This window comes from Oryctolagus cuniculus, chromosome Y, assembly GCF_051225735.1.
Source record: "Oryctolagus cuniculus isolate XC-2025 breed Fujian yellow rabbit chromosome Y, ASM5122573v1, whole genome shotgun sequence".
Classification (NCBI taxonomy): Eukaryota; Metazoa; Chordata; class Mammalia; order Lagomorpha; family Leporidae; genus Oryctolagus; species Oryctolagus cuniculus.
This window is the reverse complement of record NC_142889.1, coordinates 4,505,899-4,525,500: the sequence shown is the minus strand read 5'-3', so window position 1 is coordinate 4,525,500 and position 19,602 is coordinate 4,505,899. Positions and strand designations below refer to the sequence as shown.

At 62.3% G+C, this 19,602-nt stretch overlaps 1 pseudogene; it reads right to left on the bottom strand.

The window, feature by feature from the left end:
- The window catches only part of LOC149119135 (heat shock transcription factor, Y-linked-like), an 80,979-nt pseudogene that overhangs the window by 17,603 nt on the left and 43,774 nt on the right, over window positions 1-19,602 (bottom strand).

Genomic DNA, 19,602 nt, shown 5'->3' with positions numbered 1-19,602 from the left:
TGTGTTTCTGGGGTCGTCACAAGAGGACACCGCTTTTGGGGTCCTACACTCCCCAGCTCTCCGGGCCCTGGCGCACCTCCGCCATGGCCTCCGACAACCTGGAAATGATCCTGGAGGATGGGCCACTCCGGATGCTGTTCCGCGAGATGGAGTGCAACGAGGACTGCAACGCCCTGAACGTCTTCTTCTATGTCAAGTGAGGGGCGGGGCCAGGGGAGACAAGCCGAGGCCAGAGACAGAGAGCCAGGGGGGAGCAATCGAGCCCAGAGAGCGGGGAAGACAGGCGCCGCCAAGCCAAATCGATCCCAGAGAGAGACAGAGCAGGCCAGGGCGACCAGCCGAGCCCAGAGAGAGAGATAGCAGACAGGAGTAGTTGAGCCCAGAGTCAGAGAGCATGTGGGCTAGAGGGGAGTAATGGAGCTGAGAGTGAGCAGACAGGAGTAGTTGAGCCCAGAGTCAGAGAGCATGTGGGCTAGAGGGGAGTAATGGAGCTGAGAGTGAGCAGACAGGAGTAGTTGAGCCCAGAGTCAAAGAGCAAGCCAGGGGGGAGCAGCCGAGCCCAGGGAGAGTGAGCAGACAGGAGTAGTTGAGCCCAGAGTCAGAGAGCATGTGGGCTAGAGGGGAGTAATGGAGCTGTGAGCAGACAGGACCAGCCGATCCCAGAGTCAAAGAGCAGGCCATGGTGGACCAGCCGAGCCCAGAGAAAGAGTAGACAGGAGCAGTTGAGCCCAGAGTCAGAGAGCAGGTGGGCTAGAGGGGAGTAATGGAGCTGTGAGCAGACAGGACCAGCCGATCCCAGAGTCAAAGAGCAGGCCATGGTGGACCAGGCGAGCCCAGAGGGAGAGCAGACAGGAGCAGTTGAGCCCACAGCGAGCGGCCATGTTCCCGGTCTCTCCTTCAGGAAGAACGAGGTATGCACCCCGCACACGGTTGTGGCCCAGAAGAACGCAGACGGCATCTACACCACTGACTGTGAGTACAGAGCATTTCGGAAAGTTCCAGACAATTCCAGACGACCCCAGGGAATGTCCGGTGTGTTCCAGAATGTTCGAGAATGTTCCCAGAAATGTTCCAGGATGCTGCAAATGTCCCAGGATGCTCCAGTTCCTCAATGTTCTAGAATGTTCCAGAATGCGCTAGAATGTCCCAGCATGCCCCGGCACATCCAGAACACCCACCTCTCTCCCTACAGTCGAGGGCCAGACCTCCTTCCAGTTCCACGAATTGGATCCCGCTAGGCTCTTCGTCTTCATCAATAAAATGGGGTCCAGCGGCACCACCAGCCGCCTCAGCTTCCTCACTGGTGAGCCCCCCTCACACACACATGTACACTGCCGGTGCCCGCTAGGGATACGCACCACGACCCGAGAGTCTGAGCCCGACTGTATATAGGGAAAGGGGGGATACAGTCGGTGCCCACTGGATAAAGCGAGTGTATACAGTCAGTGCCCACTAGACATGGTGGGCATATACAGTCGGTGCCCACTAACGCTAGCATATACAGTTGGCGCTCGCTAGATGGGGTGAGCGTATACAGCCACTAAAGTGAGTGTATGCAGTAGGCTCACACTAAAGCAAGCGTACTCAGTCGGCACCCACTCTTGCCACAGTCAAATTGAGAGTCATAAATGACGACCGGCTGGAGGACTACGCGAGGCTCACGGAGCAGAATGGGATCCCGCGGAAGTACATCCGGCGTGTGGGCGACACAGGTGAGGCCTTGGCGGCTTCCGGGCTGACTCGGCGCTGACTCGGCGCTGACTCGGCTTTCCTCTCTCTCCAACAGACACCTGTCCACCCTGAGGACGCCTCCCTTGGAGAAGGTGCCAGAACGTTCTAGACCATTCCAGAACCGCCCCTCCTGCACAATGATTCCTCCCCTGATCGCCTCACCATCTCCTCCCACCTGCGAACGCGCTAGTATGCTCCGGAACATTCTAGAGCATTCTGGATTGATCCAAGATGGTCTGGATTGTTCCAGAATTTCTAGAAAGCTTCGGAACATTCTAGAATCGGCCGTCCCCAGCTTTCTCTGCTTCCTGTTCATGGAATAAACTCATCCCAGGCACAGTCCCAGTCGTTTATTTTAAACGATTTTTATTGTTCCGTCAAAAGACAGAGCGAGCTGGTGGAGGAACCCAGGGGCTACCTCCGGGTCTCCCTGCACTGTCAGTCACCGTTCACTGACAAGGGGGTGGGCTCTGTCATCTGGTGGCTGTCAATCAGCCCTGAGTGACACTGGGGGGGTTCTCCCCGACTCCACTGGCAGCCAGTCACACTCCACCAGGATCCCAGGGCCACATCCGGGTCCCCATGGCCACATCCGGGTCTCCAGGGCAATATCCGGCTCCCCAGGGCTCCACTCATGTCCGCAGTGACACATCCAGGTCCCCAGGGGCACATCCTGGTCCCCAGGGCCACATCCGGGTCTAAGTGCTCCATCCGGGTCTCTGGGCTCCATCTGGGTCCCTAAGGGCTCCATCCGGGTCTCTGGGCTCCATCCGGGACTCCTGGCTCCATCCGAGTCTCTGGGCTCCATACAGGTCTCTGGGCTCCATCGGGGTCTCTGGTCTCCATCTCTATCTCTGGGCTCCATCTGGGTCCCTAAGGAAACATCCTGGTCCCTAAGGCTCCATCCGGGTCTCTGTGCGCCTTCAGGGTCACTAAGGCTACATCCGGGTCCTTAAGGTTTCTTCCGAGTCCTTAAGGCTCCATCCAGGTCTCTGGGCTCCATCCAGGTCTCTGGACCACATCCGGGTCTCTGGGCTCCATCCGGGTTTCGGGGCTCCAACCGTGTCCCTAAGGCTGCATCCAGTCTCTGTGCTCCATCCGAGTCTCTGGGCTCCACCCCGATCTCCGGGGCCACATCCAGGTCCCCAGGGCCACATCCGGGTCTCCAGGGCCACATCCAGTTCCCCAGGGCTCCATCCGGGTCTCCAGGGCCACACCAGGGTCTCCAGGGCCACACCAGGGTCTCCAGGGCCACATCCGGATCTCCAGGGATCCCTCCAGGGCCATATCTGGGTCCCAGGGCTCCACCCAGGGTCTCTGGGCTCTCTCCAGGTCTCTGAGCTACATCCGGGTCCCTAAGGCTCCATCCTGGTCTCTGGGCTCCATCCTGGTCTCGGGGCTCTGCCCGAGTCTCTGGGCTCCATTCGGGTCCCTAAGGCTCCATCCGCATCCCTAAGGCTCCATGCGGGTCTTTGAGCTCCATCCAGGTCCCTAAGGATCCAACCGGGACTCCTGGCTCCATCTGAGTCTCTGGGCTCCATACGGGTCTCTGGGCTCCATCCTGGTCTCGGGGCTCTGCCGGAGTCTCTGGGCTCCATCTGGGTCCCTAAGGCTCCATCCGCATCCCTAAGGCTCCATGCGGGTCTCTGGGCTCCATCCAGGTCCTTAAGGCTCCATCTGAGTCTCTGGGCTCCATTAGAGTCTCTGGGCTCCATCCGGGTCTTTGGGCTCCATCCAGGTCCCTAAGGATCGATCCGGGACTCCTGGCTCCATCCAAGTCTCTGGGCTCCATACAGGTCTCTGGGCTCCATCCAGGTCTCTGGGCTCCATCCATATCTCTGGGCTCCATCTGGGTCCCTAAGGATCCATCCGGGACTCCTGGCTCCATCCGAGTCTCTGGGCTCCATCCAATTCCCTAAGACTCCATCCAAGTCCCTAAGGATCCATCCGGGTCTCTGGGCTCCATCCAGGTCTCTGGGCTCCATCCAAGTCTCTGGGCTCCATCCGGGTTCCTAAGGCTCCATCCGGGTCCCTAAGGCTCCATCCAGTTCCCTAAGGCTCTTCCGAGACTCTGGGCTCCATCTGGGTCCATAAGGCTCCATCCGGGTCCATAAGGCTCCATCCGGGTCTTTGGGCTCAATGCGAGTCTCTGGGCTCCATCCGGGTCTCTGGGCTCCATCCATATCTCTGAGCTCCATCTGGGTCCCTAGGGCTCCATCCTGGTCTCTGGGCTCCATCCGGGTCTCTGGGCTCCATCCGGGTCCCCAAGGCTCCATCCGGATCTCTGGGCTCCATCTGGGTCTCTGGGCTCCACCTGGGTGTCTGGGCTCCATCTGGGTTCCTATGGCTCCATCCAGATCTCTGGGCTCCATCCGGGTCCCTAAGACTCCATCGGGGTCCCTAAGGCTCCATCCGGGTCTCTGGGCTCCATCCGAGTCCTTAAGGCTCTATCCGGTCTCTTGGCTCAATCCGAGTCTCTGGGCTCCATCCGGGTCTCTGAGCTCCATCCGGGTCTGCAGGGCCACATCGGGTCTCCCAGGGCTCCACATACGTGACCCAGGGCCACATCCGGTTCCCCAAGGGACATATCGGGGTCCCCAGGGCCACATCCAGGTGTCTCGGGCCATTACCGGTTCTCCAGGGCCACATCCGGGTCTAGGGCCACATCCAGGTCTCCAGGGCTCCATCCAGGTCTCCAGGAACATCTGGGTCTCCAGGGCCACATCAGCATGATCAGGGCCACATCCGGGTCTCTAGGGCTCTCTCCAGGGCCACATCCAGGTCTCCATCACTACATCCGGCTCTCTATGGCGCCATCCAGGTCTCCAGGGTCACATCCGGATCTCCAGGGCCACATACGGGCTCCCAGGGCCACATCCGGGTCCTTAGAGTCACATGGGGGTCTCCAGGGCCACACCCGGGTCTCTAGGGCCACATCTGGGTCTCCCAGGGCTCCATCCGGGTCCCCCAGGTCCACATCCGGGTTTCCAAGGCCACATCGGGGTCTCCCAGGGCTCCATCCAGGTCCACATCAGGTCCCCAGGGCCACATCCAGTTCTCCCAGGGCCACATTCGGGTCCCCACGTCCACACCCGGGTCCCAGGGCCACATCCAGGTCCCTAGGGCCATATCCGGGTCTCCAGGGCTCCATCCAGGTCTCTAAGGCTTTATCCAAGTCTCTGGGTTCCATCAGAGTCTCTGGGCTCCATCCGTATCTCTGAGCTCCATCCAGGTTCCTAAGACTCCATCCGGGTCTCTGGGCTCCATCCGAGCCCCTAATGCTCTATCTCAATCTCTGGGCTCCATCCAAGTCTCTGGGCTCCATCCGGATTCCTAAGGCTCCATCAGGTCTCTGACCTCCATCTGGGTCCCTAAGGCTCCATCCGGATATCTGGGCTCTATCAGGTCTCTGGGCTCCATCCGGGTTCCTAAGGCTCCATCCAAGTCTCTGGGCTCCATCCAGGTCCCTAAGACTCCATCAAGGTCCCTAAGGCTCCATCCGGGTCTCTGGGCTCCATCCGGGTCTCCGTGCTCCATCCGGGTCCCTAATGCTCCATCGGGGTCCCTAAGGCTCCATCCGGGTCTCTGGGTTCCATCCGAGTCCCTAAGATTCCATCCGGGTCCCTAAGGCTCCATCCAGTCCCTAAGCCTCCATCCGGGTCTCTGGGCTCCATCCGGGTCTCTGGGCTCCCTCCAAGTCTCTGGGCTCCATCTGAGCCATAAGGCTCTATCTCACTCTCTGGACACCATCCGAGTCTCTGGACTCCATAGATATCTCGGCTCCATCCGGGTCTCTGGGCTCCATCCAAGTCTCTGGGCTCCATCTGGACTCTGGGCTCCATCCAGGTTCCTAAGGCTCCATCCAGGTCTCTGGGCTCCATCCGGGTCTCTGGGCTCCATCCAGGTCTCTGGGCTCCATCCAGGTCTCTGGGCTCCATCTGGATCTCTGGGCTCCATCCAGGTTCCTAAGGCTCCATCCAGGTCTCTGGGCTCCATCCGAGTCTCTGGGCTCCATCCGGATCCCTAAGACTCCATCGGGGTCCCTAAGGCTCCATCCGGGTCTCTGGGCTCCATCCGGGTATCTGGGCTCCATCCGGGTCTCTGGGCTCCATCCTGGTCTCTGGGCTCCATCCGGGTCCCTAAGGCTCCATCCGGGTCTCTGGGCTCCATCCTGGTCTCTGGGCTCCTTCTGGGTCCCTAATGCTCCATCGGGGTCCCTAAGGCTCCATCCGAGTCTCTAGGTTCCATCCGAGTCCCTAAGATTCCATCCGGGTCCCTAAGGCTCCATCCAGTCCCTAAGCCTCCATCCGGGTCTCTGGGCTCCATCCGGGTCTCTGGGCTCCATCCGAGCCATAAGGCTCTATCTCACTCTCTGGACACCATTCGAGTCTCTGGGCTCCATCCATATCTCTGGGCTCCATCCGGGTCTCTGGGCTCCATCCAAGCCCCTAAGGCTCTATCTCACTCTCTGGGCTCCATCCATGTCTCTAGGCACCATCCGGGTCTCTGGGCTCCATCCAAGTCTCTGGGCTCCATCTGGATCTCTGGGCTCCATCCAGGTTCCTAAGGCTCCATCCAGGTCTCTGGGCTCCATCCGGGTCTCTGGGCTCCATCCAGGTCTCTGGGCTCCATCCGGGTCTCTGGGCTCCATCCAGGTCTCTGGGCTCCATCCGGGTCCCTGGGCTCCATCCAGGTTCCTAAGGCTCCATCCAAGTCTCTGGGCTCCATCTGGATCTCTGGGCTCCATCCAGGTTCCTAAGGCTCCATCCAGGTCTCTGGGCTCCATCCGAGTCTCTGGGCTCTATCCGGATCCCTAGGACTCCATCGCGGTCCCTAAGGCTCCATCCGGGTCTCTGGGCTCCATCCGGGTCTCTGGGCTCCATCCGGGTCTCTGGGCTCCATCCAGGTCTCTGGGCTCCATCAGGGTCCCTTAGGCTCCATCCGGGTCTCTGGGCTCCATCCTGGTCTCTGGGCTCCTTCTGGGTCCCTAATGCTCCATCGGGGTCCCTAAGGCTCCATCCGAGTCTCTGGGTTCCATCCGAGTCCCTAAGATTCCATCCGGGTCCCTAAGGCTCCATCCAGTCCCTAAGCCTCCATCCGGGTCTCTGGGCTCCATCCGGGTCTCTGGGCTCCATCCGAGCCATAAGGCTCTATCTCACTCTCTGGACACCATTCGAGTCTCTGGGCTCCATCCATATCTCTGGGCTCCATCCGGGTCTCTGGGCTCCATCCGAGCCCCTAAGGCTCTATCTCACTCTCTGGGCTCCATCCATGTCTCTAGGCACCATCCGGATCTCTGGGCTCCATCCGAGTCTCTGGGCTCCATCCGAGTCTCTGGGCTCCATCCAGGTCTCTGGGCTCCATCCAAGTCTCTGGACTCCATCCGAGTCTGGGCTTCACCCAGGTTCCAGGGCCACATCCGGGTCTCCAGGGCCACATCCGGATGCTCAGGGCCACATCCAGGTCTCTAGGGTTCTCTCCATGGCCACATCCGGGTCTCCAGGGCACCATCCGGGTCTCCAGGGTCACTCTGGGTCTCCAGGGCCAAATACGGGATCCCAGGGCCACATCCGGGTCCCCAGAGTCACATGGGGCTCTCTAGGGCCACACCCGGGTCTCTAGGGCCACATCCGGGTCCCTAGGGCCACTTCCGTGCCTCCAGCTCCACATCCGGGTCTCCAGAGCCACATCCGGGTCTCCATTGCTACATCCGGGTCTCGCTGGGCTCCATCCGGGTCCCCCAGGTCCACATCCCAAGTCCACATCCGGGTCTCCCATCCAGGGCTCCATCCAGGTCCACATAAGGTCTCCAAGGCCACATCTGGTTCTCCCAGGGCCACATCCGGGTTCCCAGGTCGACACCCGGGTCCCAGGGCCACATCCAGGTCCCTAGGGCCACATCCGGGTCTTCAGGGCCGCAACCGGCTCTCCAGGGACACATCTCGATCCCCCAGGGCCACATCCAGGTCTCCAGGGCTCACTCAAGGGCCACATCTTGGTCCCAGGACTCCACCCAGGTCTCCAGGGCCACATCCGGGACTCCACGGCCACATCCGGGTCTCCAGGACCACATCCGGGTCTCCCAGGGCTTCACCGGGTCCCCAGGTCACATCTGGGTCCCCAGGGCTACATCGGGGTCCCCAGGGCTCCTTTAGTGTCTCCAGGGCCACATCCGGGTCTCCTGGGCCACATCCGGATCTCAAGGGCTACATCGGGGTCTCCAGGGCCACATCCGGGTCTCCAGGGCCACATCCAGGTCTTCAGGGCTCCCTCCAGGGCCACTTCTGTGTCCCAAGGCTCCACCTGGTTCTCCAGGGGCACATCCGGGTCCCCAGGGCCACATCCAGGTCTCCCAGGGCTCCACTCGGTTCCCCAGGTCCACACCTGGGTCTCCAGTGCCCCATTGGGTCTTCAGGGCCACATCCAGGTCTCGAGGGCCACATCCGGGTCTCCAGGGCCACATCTGGGTCCCAAGGGCCACATCCGGGTCTCCAGGGACACATCCAGGTCCCCAGGGCCACATCTGGGTCTCCCAGGGCTCCACCTGGGTCCCCCAGGGCCACATCCAGGTCTCCCAGGACTCCACCTGGGTCCCCAGGGCCACATCCGCGTACCCAGGGCCCCACCCAGGTTTCCAGGGCCACACCCAGGTCTCCAGGTCCACACCCTGGTCTCCAGTGCCCCATTGGGTCCTCAGGGTCACATCCAGGTCTCCAGGGCCACATCCGGGTCCCCAGGGCCATATCTGGGTACCCAGGGCCACATCCCAGTGTCCAGAGCCACATCCAGGTCTCCCAGGGTCACATCAGGGTGTCTAGCGCCACATCCAGATCTCCAGGGCTACATCCAGGTCTCCAGGGCCACATCCGGATCTCCAGGGCCACATCCAGGTCTCCAGGGCGACATCTGGGTCTCATGGGCCACATCCGGGTCTGCAGAGCCACTTCCGGGTCTCCAGGGCCAATTCTGGGTCTCTAGGTCCACATCCGGGTTTCTAGGGACACATCTGGGTCTCCAGACCTCCATGCAGGGCCCCACCCCAGTCTCCAGGGCCCATTGGGGTCTCCAGGGCCACATTGTGGTATCCCAGGGCCACATCCAGGTCTCCAGGGCCACAACCGGATTTCAAGGGCCACACCCAGGTCTTCAGGGCCACATGCGGGTCCGCAGGACCACATCCATGTGCCCAGGGCCACATCCGTGTGCCCAGGGCCACATCCAAGTCTCCAGGGCCACATCCAGGTCCACAAGGCCAATTCCGGGTCCCCAGGGCCAATTCCGGGTCTCCAGGGCCACTTCTGGGTCTCTAGGGCCACATCTGGGTCTTTAGGGCCAAATCCGATTCTTTAGGGCTACATCCTGGTCTCCAGGCCTCATCTGAGCCTCCAGGGCTCCCTCCAGGGCCACATCTGTGTCCCAGGGCTCCACCCGAGTCTCCAGGGCCACATCCGGGTCTCTAGGGCCACATCTGTGTCTCCAGGGCTCCATTCGGGTCTTCAGGGCACATCCGGGTCTCTAGGGCCACATCCAGTTTCCAGGCACATCCAGGTCTCCAAGGCTCCCTCCAGGGCCACATCTGTTTCTCAGGGCTCCACCTGGGTCTCCAGGGCCACATTCGGGTCTACAGGGCCACATCCGGGTCCCCAGGGCCACATCTGTTTCCCCTGGACCACATCCGGGTTTCCAAGACCACATCTGGGACCCAGGGCTCCGTCAGGGTCTCCAGGGCCACATACGGGTCTCTAGGTCCACCTCCGGGTCTCCAGGACTCCTTCCAGGGCCCCAACCTTGCCTCCAGGGCCACACCCGGGTCTCCAGGGCCATACCTAGATCCCCAAGGCCACATCCGTATCCCCAGGGCCACATCCGGGTATCCAGGGCGACATGCAGGTCTCCCAGGTTCATATCCAGGTGTCTAGGGCCACATCCAGGACTCCAGGGCCACATCCAGGTCCCCAGGGCCACATCTGGGTCTCCCAGGGACACATCCAGGTCCCCCAGGGCCACATCCAGGACTCCAGAGCCACATCCAGGTCCCCAGGGCCACATCTGGGTCTCCCAGGGACACATCCAGGTCCCCAGGGCCACATCCAGGTCTCCAAGGCTCCCTCCAGGGCCACATCTGTTTCTCAGGGCTCCACCTGGGTCTCCAGGGCCACATTCGGGTCTACAGGGCCACATCCGGGTCCCCAGGGCCACATCCAGGTCTCCAGGGCCACATCCAGGTCTCCAGGGCCACATCCAGGTCTCCAAGGGGCACATCCAGGTCTCCAGGGCCACATCCAGGTCTCCAGGGCGACATCTGGGTCTCATGGGCCACATCCGGGTCTGCAGAGCCACTTCCGGGTCTCCAGGGCCAATTCTGGGTCTCTAGGTCCACATCTGGGTTTCTAGGGACACATCTGGGTCTCCAGAGCTCCATGCAGGGCCCCACCCCGGTCTCCAGGGCCACATTGGGGTCTCCAGGGCCACATTGTGGTATCCCAGGGCCACATCCAGGTCTCCAGGGCCACAACCGGATTTCAAGGGCCACACCCAGGTCTTCAGGGCCACATGCGGGTCCGCAGGACCACATCCGTGTGCCCAGGGCCACATCCGTGTGCCCAGGGCCACATCCAAGTCTCCAGGGCCACATCCAGGTCCACAAGGCCAATTCCGGGTCCCCAGGGCCAATTCCGGGTCTCCAGGGCCACTTCTGGGTCTCTAGGGCCACATCTGGGTCTTTAGGGCCAAATCCGATTCTTTAGGGCTACATCCTGGTCTCCAGGCCTCATCCGAGCCTCCAGGGCTCCCTCCAGGGCCACATCTGTGTCCCAGGGCTCCACCCGAGTCTCCAGGGCCACATCCGGGTCTCTAGGGCCACATCTGTGTCTCCAGGGCTCCATTCGGGTCTTCAGGGCACATCCGGGTCTCTAGGGCCACATCCAGTTTCCAGGCACATCCAGGTCTCCAAGGCTCCCTCCAGGGCCACATCTGTTTCTCAGGGCTCCACCTGGGTCTCCAGGGCCACACCCGGGTCTCCAGGGCCATACCTAGATCCCCAAGGCCACATCCGTATCCCCAGGGCCACATCTGGGTATCCAGGGCGACATGAAGGTCTCCCAGGTTCATATCCAGGTGTCTAAGGCCACATCCAGGACTCCAGGGCCACATCCAGGTCCCCAGGGCCACATCTGGGTCTCCCAGGGACACATCCAGGTCCCCCAGGGCCACATCCAGGACTCCAGAGCCACATCCAGGTCCCCAGGGCCACATCTGGGTCTCCCAGGGACACATCCAGGTCCCCAGGGCCACATCCAGGTCTCCAAGGCTCCCTCCAGGGCCACATCTGTTTCTCAGGGCTCCACCTGGGTCTCCAGGGCCACATTCGGGTCTACAGGGCCACATCCGGGTCCCCAGGGCCACATCCAGGTCTCCAGGGCCACATTCGGGTCTACAGGGCCACATCCGGGTCCCCAGGGCCACATCCAGGTCTCCAGGGACACATCCAGGTCTCCAGGGCCACATCCAGGTCTCCAAGGGGCACATCCAGGTCTCCAGGGCCACATCCAGGTCTCCAAGGGCCACATTCGGTCCCCAGAGTCACATCCATGTCCCTAGGGTACCATCTGGGTCTCCAGGGCCACACCCAGGTCTCCAGGGCCACTTCCGGCCCCAGGGCAATATCTGATTGTCTAGAGCCACATCAGGGATCCCAGGGTCACATCTGGGTGACTAGGGCCACATCCGGATCTCCAGGGCCGCATCCGGGTCTCTAGGGCACCATCCGGGTCTCCAGGACCACAGCCGGTTCTCTAGGGCTCCCTCCAGGTCCCCACCCATGTAACCAGGGCCACATCGGGGTCTCCAGGGCCACATCGGGGTCTCCAGGGCCCCACCCATGTCTCCAGGGCCACACCCGGATCTCCAGGGCCACATCCGGGTCTCTAGGGCTCCATCCGGGTCTCCAGGAACACATCTGGGTCTCTAGGGCCACATCCGAGTCACCAAGGCTCCCTCCAGGGCCCCACCCGGGTCTCCAGGGCCACATCCGGGTCCCCAGGGCCACATCCGGGTCTTTAGGGAACGCTACAGGGCCACATCCGGGACCCCAGGGCCACATCCGGATGTCTAGTGTCACATCCGGATCCCCAGGGCTCCATGCAGGTTTCCAGGGCCACATCTCAATCCCAGGGCTCCACCCAGGTCTCCAGGGCCACATCCGGGTCTCCAGGGCCACATCCGGGTCTTTAGGGATCCCTACAGGGCCACATCCGGGTCCCCAGGGCCACATCCGGGTCTCTAGGGCCACATCCGGGTCTCCTAGGGCTCCACCCGTGTTTCTAGGGACACATCCAGATCCCCAGGTCCACATCTGCGTCCCCAGGGCCACACCTGAGTCTCCAGGGCCACACCCGGGTCTCCAGGGCCACATCCAGGTCCCCAGGGCTCCTTCCGGGTCTCCAGGGCCACATCCCCATCTCTAGGGCCACATCCAGGTCCCCAAGGCTGCATCCGGGTCCCCAGGGCTCCATCTGGGTGTCCAGGGCCACATCCAGGTCTCCATGGCAATATCCGAGTCTCCAGGGACACATCAATGTCTTAGGGCCATATCTGGTGCTTCAGGGCCACGTCCTGGTCTCCAGGGCCACATCCGGGTCTTCAGGGCGCCATCCAGGGCCACTTCTGTGTCCCAGGGCTCCAACCGGGTCCCCAGGGCCACATCCGCGTCCCCAGGGCCCCACCTGGGTCTCCAGGGCTACATCGGGGTCTCCAGTGCCCCATTGGGTCCCCAGGGCCACATCCGGTCCCCTGGCCACACCCGAGTCCCCAGGGCTCCACCCGGGTCTCTAGGGACACATCCGGGTACCCAGGGCTCCTTCTGGGTCTCCAGGGCCACATCCCCATCTCTAGGGCCACATCCGTGTCTCCAGGGCCACATCCAGGTCCCCCAGGGCCACATCCGGGTCCCCCAGGGCCACATCCATATCTCTAGGGCCACATCCGGGTCCCCAGGGCAGCATCCGAGTCCCCAGGGCTCCATCTGGGTGTCCAGGGCCACATCCAGGTCTCCATGGCCAGATCTGAGTCTCCAGGGACACATCGGGGTCTTAGGGCCATATCGGGTTCCTCAGGGCCACATCTGGGTCTCTGGGCTCCATCCGGGTTTCTGGGCTCCATCTGAGTCTCTGGGCTCCATCCGGGTCTTTGGGCTCCATCCGGGTCTGGGCTCCATTTAGGTCTCTGGGCTCCATCCAGGTCTCTGGGCCACATCCGGGTCTCTGGGCTCAACCCGGGTCTCCGGGCCACATCCAGATCTCCAGGGGCACATCCGGGTCTCCAGGGCCACATCCAGGTCTCCAAGGGCCACATTCGGTCCCCAGAGTCACATCCATGTCCCTAGGGCACCATCCGGATCTCCAGGACCACATCCGGGTCTCCAGTGCCACATCCGGGTCTCTAGGGCCACAACTGGGTCTCCAGGGCTCCCTCCAGGGCCCCACCCGTGTCTCCAGGGCCACATCGGGGTCTCCAGGGCCACACCCGGATCTCCAGGGCCACATCCAAGTCTCCAGGGCCACATCCGGGTCTCAGGGCCACATCCGGGTCTCTAGGGCTCCATCCGGGTCTCCAGGGACACATCCGGGTCTCTAGGGCTTCATCCGGGTTACCAGGGCCACATAGGGGTCTCAGGGGCACACCCAGGTCTCTAGGGCCACATAGGGGTCTCAGGGGCAAGCCCGGGCCTCTAGGGCTACATCAGGGTCTCCAGGGCCACATCCGGATCTCCAGGGCCACATCCGGGTCTCCACGGTCATATCAGGTCCCCAGGGCTCCATCCAGGTTTCCAGGGCCACATCCTGGTCCCCATGTAAAAATCCGGGTCTCCAGGGCCACATCTGAATCCCAGGGCTACACCTGGGTCTCCAGGGCCACATTTGGGTCTCCAGGACCGCATCTGGGTTTCCCAGGGCCACATCCGAGTCTCCAGGGCCACATCTGGCTCCCCAGGGCTCCACCCGGCTCTCCACAGCCACATCCAGGTCTCCAGGGCTCCCTCCAGTGCTAAAACTGGGTCCCAGAGCTCCATCCAAATCTCTGGTCTCCATCCAGGTCTCTGGGCTCCATCCGGGTCTCTGGGCTCCATCAGGGTCCCTAAGGCTCCATTCGGGTCTCTGGGCTCCATCCGGGTCTCTGGGCTCCATCCGGGTCACTGGACTCTATCTGTGTCTCTGGGCTCCATTCGAGTCTCTGGGTTCCATCCGGGTCCCTAAGGTTCCATCTGGGTCCCTAAGGTTCCACCCGGGTCTCTGGGCTCCATCTGGGTTCCTGATGCTCCATCCGAGTCTCTGGGCTCCATCCGGGTCCCTAAGGCTACATCCGGGTCTCTAGGGCCATATCCGAGTCTCCAGGGCCACATCCATTATCTCCAGGCTCCCTCCAGGGCCACATCTGGGTTCCAGGGCTCCACCCGGGTCTCCAGGGCCACATTCGGTTCCTCAGGGCCGCATAGGGGTCTCCAGGGCCACATCTGGGTCTCCAGGGCTCCCTCCAGGGCCACATTCGGGTTTCAAGGGCTCTATCCGGGTCTCTAGGGCTCCACCCCTGTCTCCAGGGCAACATTCGTGTCTCCACACCACATCCGGATCCTCAGGGCCACATTCAGGTGTCCAGGGCTACATTCAGGTCTCTAGGGCTACATCAGGATCTCTAGGGTCACATCTGGGTCTCCAGGCCCACATTGGGGTCTCCAGGGCTCCATCCGGGTCCAGGGCCACATCCAGGTCTCCAGGGCCACATCCGGGTCTCCAGGGCTCCCTCCAAGGCTACATCTGGGTCCCAGGGCTCCACCCGGGTCCCAAGGGCCACATCTGGGTCCCCAGGGCCACCAACAGGTCTCCGGGCTACATCGGGTTCTCTGGGCTCCATCCGGGTCACTGGGCTCCATCCGGGTCTCTGGGCAACATCTGGGTGTCTGGGCTCTCTCCGAGTCTCTGGGCTCTCTCCAGGTCTCTGAGCTACATCCGTGTCCATAAGGCTCCATCCGAGTCTGGGCTCCAACCGAGTCTCTGGGCACCAGCAAGGTCCCTAGGATCCATCCGGATTCCTAAGGCTCCATCCGGGTCCCTAAGGTTCCATTCGGGTCCCTAAGGCTCCATCCGAGTCTCTGGGCTCCATTAGGGTCTGTGGGATCCATCCGGGACCCTAAGACTCCATCCGGGTTTCTGGGCTCCATCCAGGTCCCTAAGGCTCCATCCAGGTCCCTAAGGCTCCATACGCGTCCCTAAGGCTCCATCCGGGTCTCTGGACTCAATCCGGGTCGCTAAGGATCCATTCCGGTCTCTGTGCTCCACCCGGGTCTCCAGGGCCACATCCGGGTCACTGCGCTCCATCTGGGTCTCTGGGCTCCATTAGAGTCTCTGGGCTCCATCCAGGTCTCTGGGCCCCATCCGAGTCTCTGGGCTCTATCCGGGTCTCTGGGCCACATCAGGCTCTCTGAGCTCCATCCGGGTCACTGGGCTCCATCCGGGTCTCTGGGCCACATCGTGGTCATTGGCTCCATCCGGGTCTCTGGGCTCTATCCGGGTCTCTGGGCCACATCGGGCTCTCTGAGCTCCATTCGAGTCTCTGGGCTCTCTCCAGGTCTCTGAGCTACATCCGGGTCCCTAAGGCTCCATCCTCTTCTCTGGGCTCCATCCTAGTCTCAGGGCTCCATCCGAGTCTCTGGGCTCCATCCGAGTCTCTGGGCTCCATCCGGGTCCCTAAGGCTCCATTCCGGTCTCTGGGCTCCATCCGGGTCTCTGGTCTCCATTCGAATCTATGGACTCCATCCGACTCTCTGCGCTCCATCCGGGTTCTTAAGGCTCCATCTTGTGTATAAGGCTCCCTCCGAGTCTCTAGGATCAATCCAGGTCCCTAAGGCTCCATCGAGGTCTCTGGGCTCCACCAGGGTCTCCGGGCCACATCCGAGTCCCCATTGCCACATCCGGGTCCCCAGGGCCACCTCCAGGTCTCTGGATTCCATCGGGTTCTCTGGGCTCCATGCGAGTCTCTGTGCTGCATCCGGGCCTCTTGGCTCCTTCCGGGTACCTAAAGCTCCATCCGAGTCTCTGAACTCCATCCGGGTCCCTAAGACTCCATCCGAGTTCCTAAGGCTCTATCTGGGTTCCTAAGGCTCCATCCGAGTCTATGGATTCCCTCCGGCTTACACAGAGCCGGGCGGGGATACTACACCTCCCCGAAGCCTCAGCGGCGGCGGCGACGCTCTACGTGTGGGCTGTACTGGCCTGAGTGACAGGTAGCCGACCCAATGGCTTCCCCGGTCTCAGACTCCGGACCGCTCAGACGCGGGGTGGGTGTGTGATTCCTGTTTCGGAGGCGTCTGCTCGGGGCGGAAATGGTGTGGAAAGGAACCGTGTTTCAACCCAGCTGTCTTCTTTCTCTTCTTTGAAAAAAAGCTGTGAGGCCTAATTTTCCTGACCTGAGCTATCATTTTCCTTTTACCATCTGTGGGCCATATTTCCTGGTTTCACATTGCCCAGCCACCCTCTGCTTGGACAGGGTGGACCGGGGAGACTACAACTCCCCAAAGCCTCAGCGGCAGGGCGCTCTGCGGCTGGGCTCGTCTGAGTGACAGGTCGGGCAGCCATTGGCTTCACGCGGTCTCAGACTCCGTTGCCAATCAGATGCTGAGTGGTTATGTCGCCCTGTTTCTGCGGCTCGGGGCGGAAATGGTGTGGAAAGGAACCGCCTCGAGCCACGCCCCTCGCGGCTCCTGACTGGACGCGGGAAGTGACGTCTGCGCGCACCACGCGGCAGTCGTCCCGCCCATGTCCAGCTCGGACCGGACGGGCAGCTTCGGGTCTGGGTCCCGCACGTCCCTGGCAGCCCCTGAGCGGGCGCGTACCCGCCTGTCCGTCCGCCAGAACCTCGCCCTGTAGCTTGGCCCTGCCTGCCCTTGTCTGGGAGGAGGAACGCGCAGTAGGAGCCCAGAACCTGTCTTCTGCCACGCTGCCTGCCCGCGCCCAGCACGGGCAGGACAGGCCGCACTGTTCCTCCTCATCCAGCAGAGCCACTCAGGGCCGGCCAGAGGGCAAGGTTCTGAACCTAGACCTGCGCCTCACTCGTCCAGGGAGGCCAGGCAGCCACCGGCGAGGAAGGAGGTGGCGTTCTGAGCGCGCACTGGAAAAAGTCATTAGCGGCAGTGCAGAGGGCGGGATGAGGCGCCCTCCGGCAGCTTCCGGGTCGCGTTAGGGGCAGCAGGAGCGCTAAGGGGGTGGGGTGCTGGCAGGAGACTGACAGATTCCCGGTCCAGTCAGGGGCAGAAGGAGCGCCAAGGGGGTGGGGTGCTGGCGGGAGACTGACAGATTCCCGGTCCAGTCAGGGGCAGAAGCAGCGCCAAGGGGCTGGGGTGCTGGCGGGAGACTGACAGGTACCCCGTCCAATCAGGGGCAGCAGGAGCGCTAAGGGGGTGGGGTTTAGGCGGGAGACTGACAGATTCCCGGTCCAGTCAGGGGCAGCAGGAGCGCTAAGGGGGTGGGGTGCTGGCGGGAGACTGACAGGATCCCGGTCCAGTCAGGGGCAGGCAGCACCGCCAAGGGGGTGGGGTTTAGGCGGGAGACTGACAAGTTCCCCGTCCAGTCAGGGGCAGAAGGAGCGCCAATGTGGTGGGGTTTAGGCGGGGGACTGACAGGTTCCCCGTCCAGTCAGGGGAAGGCAGCACCGCCAAGGGGGTGGGGTTTAGGCGGGTGACTGACAGGTTCCCCGTCCAGTCAGGGGCAGAAGGAGCGCCAAGGCGGTGGGGTTTATGCGGGAAACTGACAGGATCACGGTCCAATCAGGGACAGGCAGTAGCGCTAAAGGGGAGGGGTTTAGGCGGGATACTGACAGGTTCCGCGTCCAGTCAGGGCCAGAAATAGCGCCAAGAGGGTGGGGTGCTGGCGGGAGACTGACAGGTTCCCCGTCCAGTCAGGGGCAGGCAGGGGAACGCTAAAGGGGTAGGGTGCTGGCGGGAGACTGACAGGATCCCGGTCCAGTCAGGGGCAGGCAGCACCGTGAAGTGGGTGGGGTTAGTCGGGAGACTGAGAAGTTCCCCGTCCAGTCAAGGGCAGGCAGGGGAACGCTAAAGGGGTGGGGTGCTGGCGGGAGACTGACAGGTTCCCGGTCCAGGCAGGGGCAGGCAGGGGAGCTAAGGGGGTGGGTTTCTGGCGGGAGACTGACAGGTTCCCGGTCCAGGCAGGGGCAGGCAGGGGAGCTAGGGATGCGGGGTTCTGGTTGACGACGGGGAGCTTTTGGTCCGAGTCAGGAGCTGGCAGGGGAGCCAAGGAGGTGGGGTTCTGGCGGGAGACTGACAGGGTCCCGTCCAGTCTGGGGCAGGCAGGACCGCCAAGGGGGTGGGGTGCTGGCGGCAGAGTGACAGTTTCCCGGTGCAGTTGTGGGCCGGCAGGGGAGCTAAGGCCTTGGGGTTTGGGCGCAAACTGACAGGATCCTGGTCCAGTCAGGGGCAGGAAGGGGACCCAAGGAGGTGGGGTTCTGGCGGGAGACTGACAGGTTGCGGGTCCATCAGGGGCAGGCAGAGGAGCTGAGGTGGTGGGTTTCTGGTCGTACACTGAGAGCTTCCCGGTCCCGTCAGTGGCAGTCAGGGGAGCCAGTGAGCTGTGGTTTGAGTGGCAGACTGACAGGTTCCAGGTCCACTGGGGTAGGGAGGGGAGCTGAGGAGGTGGGGTTCTGGCTGCAGACTTGGAGGTTCCGGGTCCCATCGGGGCAGGCAGAGGAGACGAGGTGGGGTCCAGGCTGCAGAAAGAAAGATTCCTCGTCCAGCAGGGGCAGGCAGAGCAGATAAGGAGGTGGGGTTCTGGCCACAGACTGACAGGTTCCCGTTCGTCGAGTCAGGGGCACTCGGGTGAGCCAAGAAACTGTGGACGTTTACTTCTTCCTGAGAGGATGCGGTCTGAGAGGAGGAGCGTGGTGGGGGCAAGAGGTGCGGAGTCACCGCACGGACGCCGGGAGGCGGGTGAGAGCAGTCCTGAGGCGGGCAGCCAGCAGACTGACTCGTTTATTTCAGTTGCTACAGCTGCTTCTATGGCCAAGACAGCCCATCCAGTCAAGGGGCGGTCTAGGCCCTCACCAATCACAGCCTGTGGCCAGGCGGTTTCCAAAGCCATCCAATCACAGCCTGTGGCCAGGCAGGCTCTTGGTGCCAGGCAGGTTCTGAAACCATCCAGTCACGGCCCGCCATCAGTCAGGCTCTGTTGTCATGTGGTTTCTGAAAGCATCCAATCACGGCCGGCTGGCTGTCAGTCAGGCTCTGTTGTCGTGTGGTTTCCTCTGTTGCCATGTGGTTTCAGAAGCCATCCAATCACGGCCTGGTGCCAGGCAATTTCTGTGGTCAGCGGCCATCTTGGCATGACCTTTTCTCCTCGGCGGCCATCTTGGCATGACCTTTTCCCTCAGTGGCTATCTTGACATGACCTCTTCACCTTAATGACCTTTTCACCTTACCCCTTGCCATAGTGCACAGGGAACCTGTCAGCCTGCGACCAGACACTCCCCCTTAGCTCTCATGCCTGGACATTTTGGTCCAGGATCCTTTCCGTCTGTGGCCAAACCTGGGAACCTTTCCATCTGCGGCAGGAATCTCACGTCCTTGGCTCACCTGCCTGCCCCTGAGGGGACCAGGAACCTGTCGGTCAGCAGCCAGAGCCCACCCCCTTAGTCTCCACTGAGTGGCCCTGACGGGACCGGGAACCTGTCGGCCTGCTGACAGAACCCCACGTCATTGGCTCCGCTGACTGTGGCCCGGGAGTGCAGTGGAGGATGGCCCAAGTGCTTGGGCCCTGCACCCCATGGGAGACCAGGAGAGGCACCTGGCTCCTGCCATCGGATCAGCGC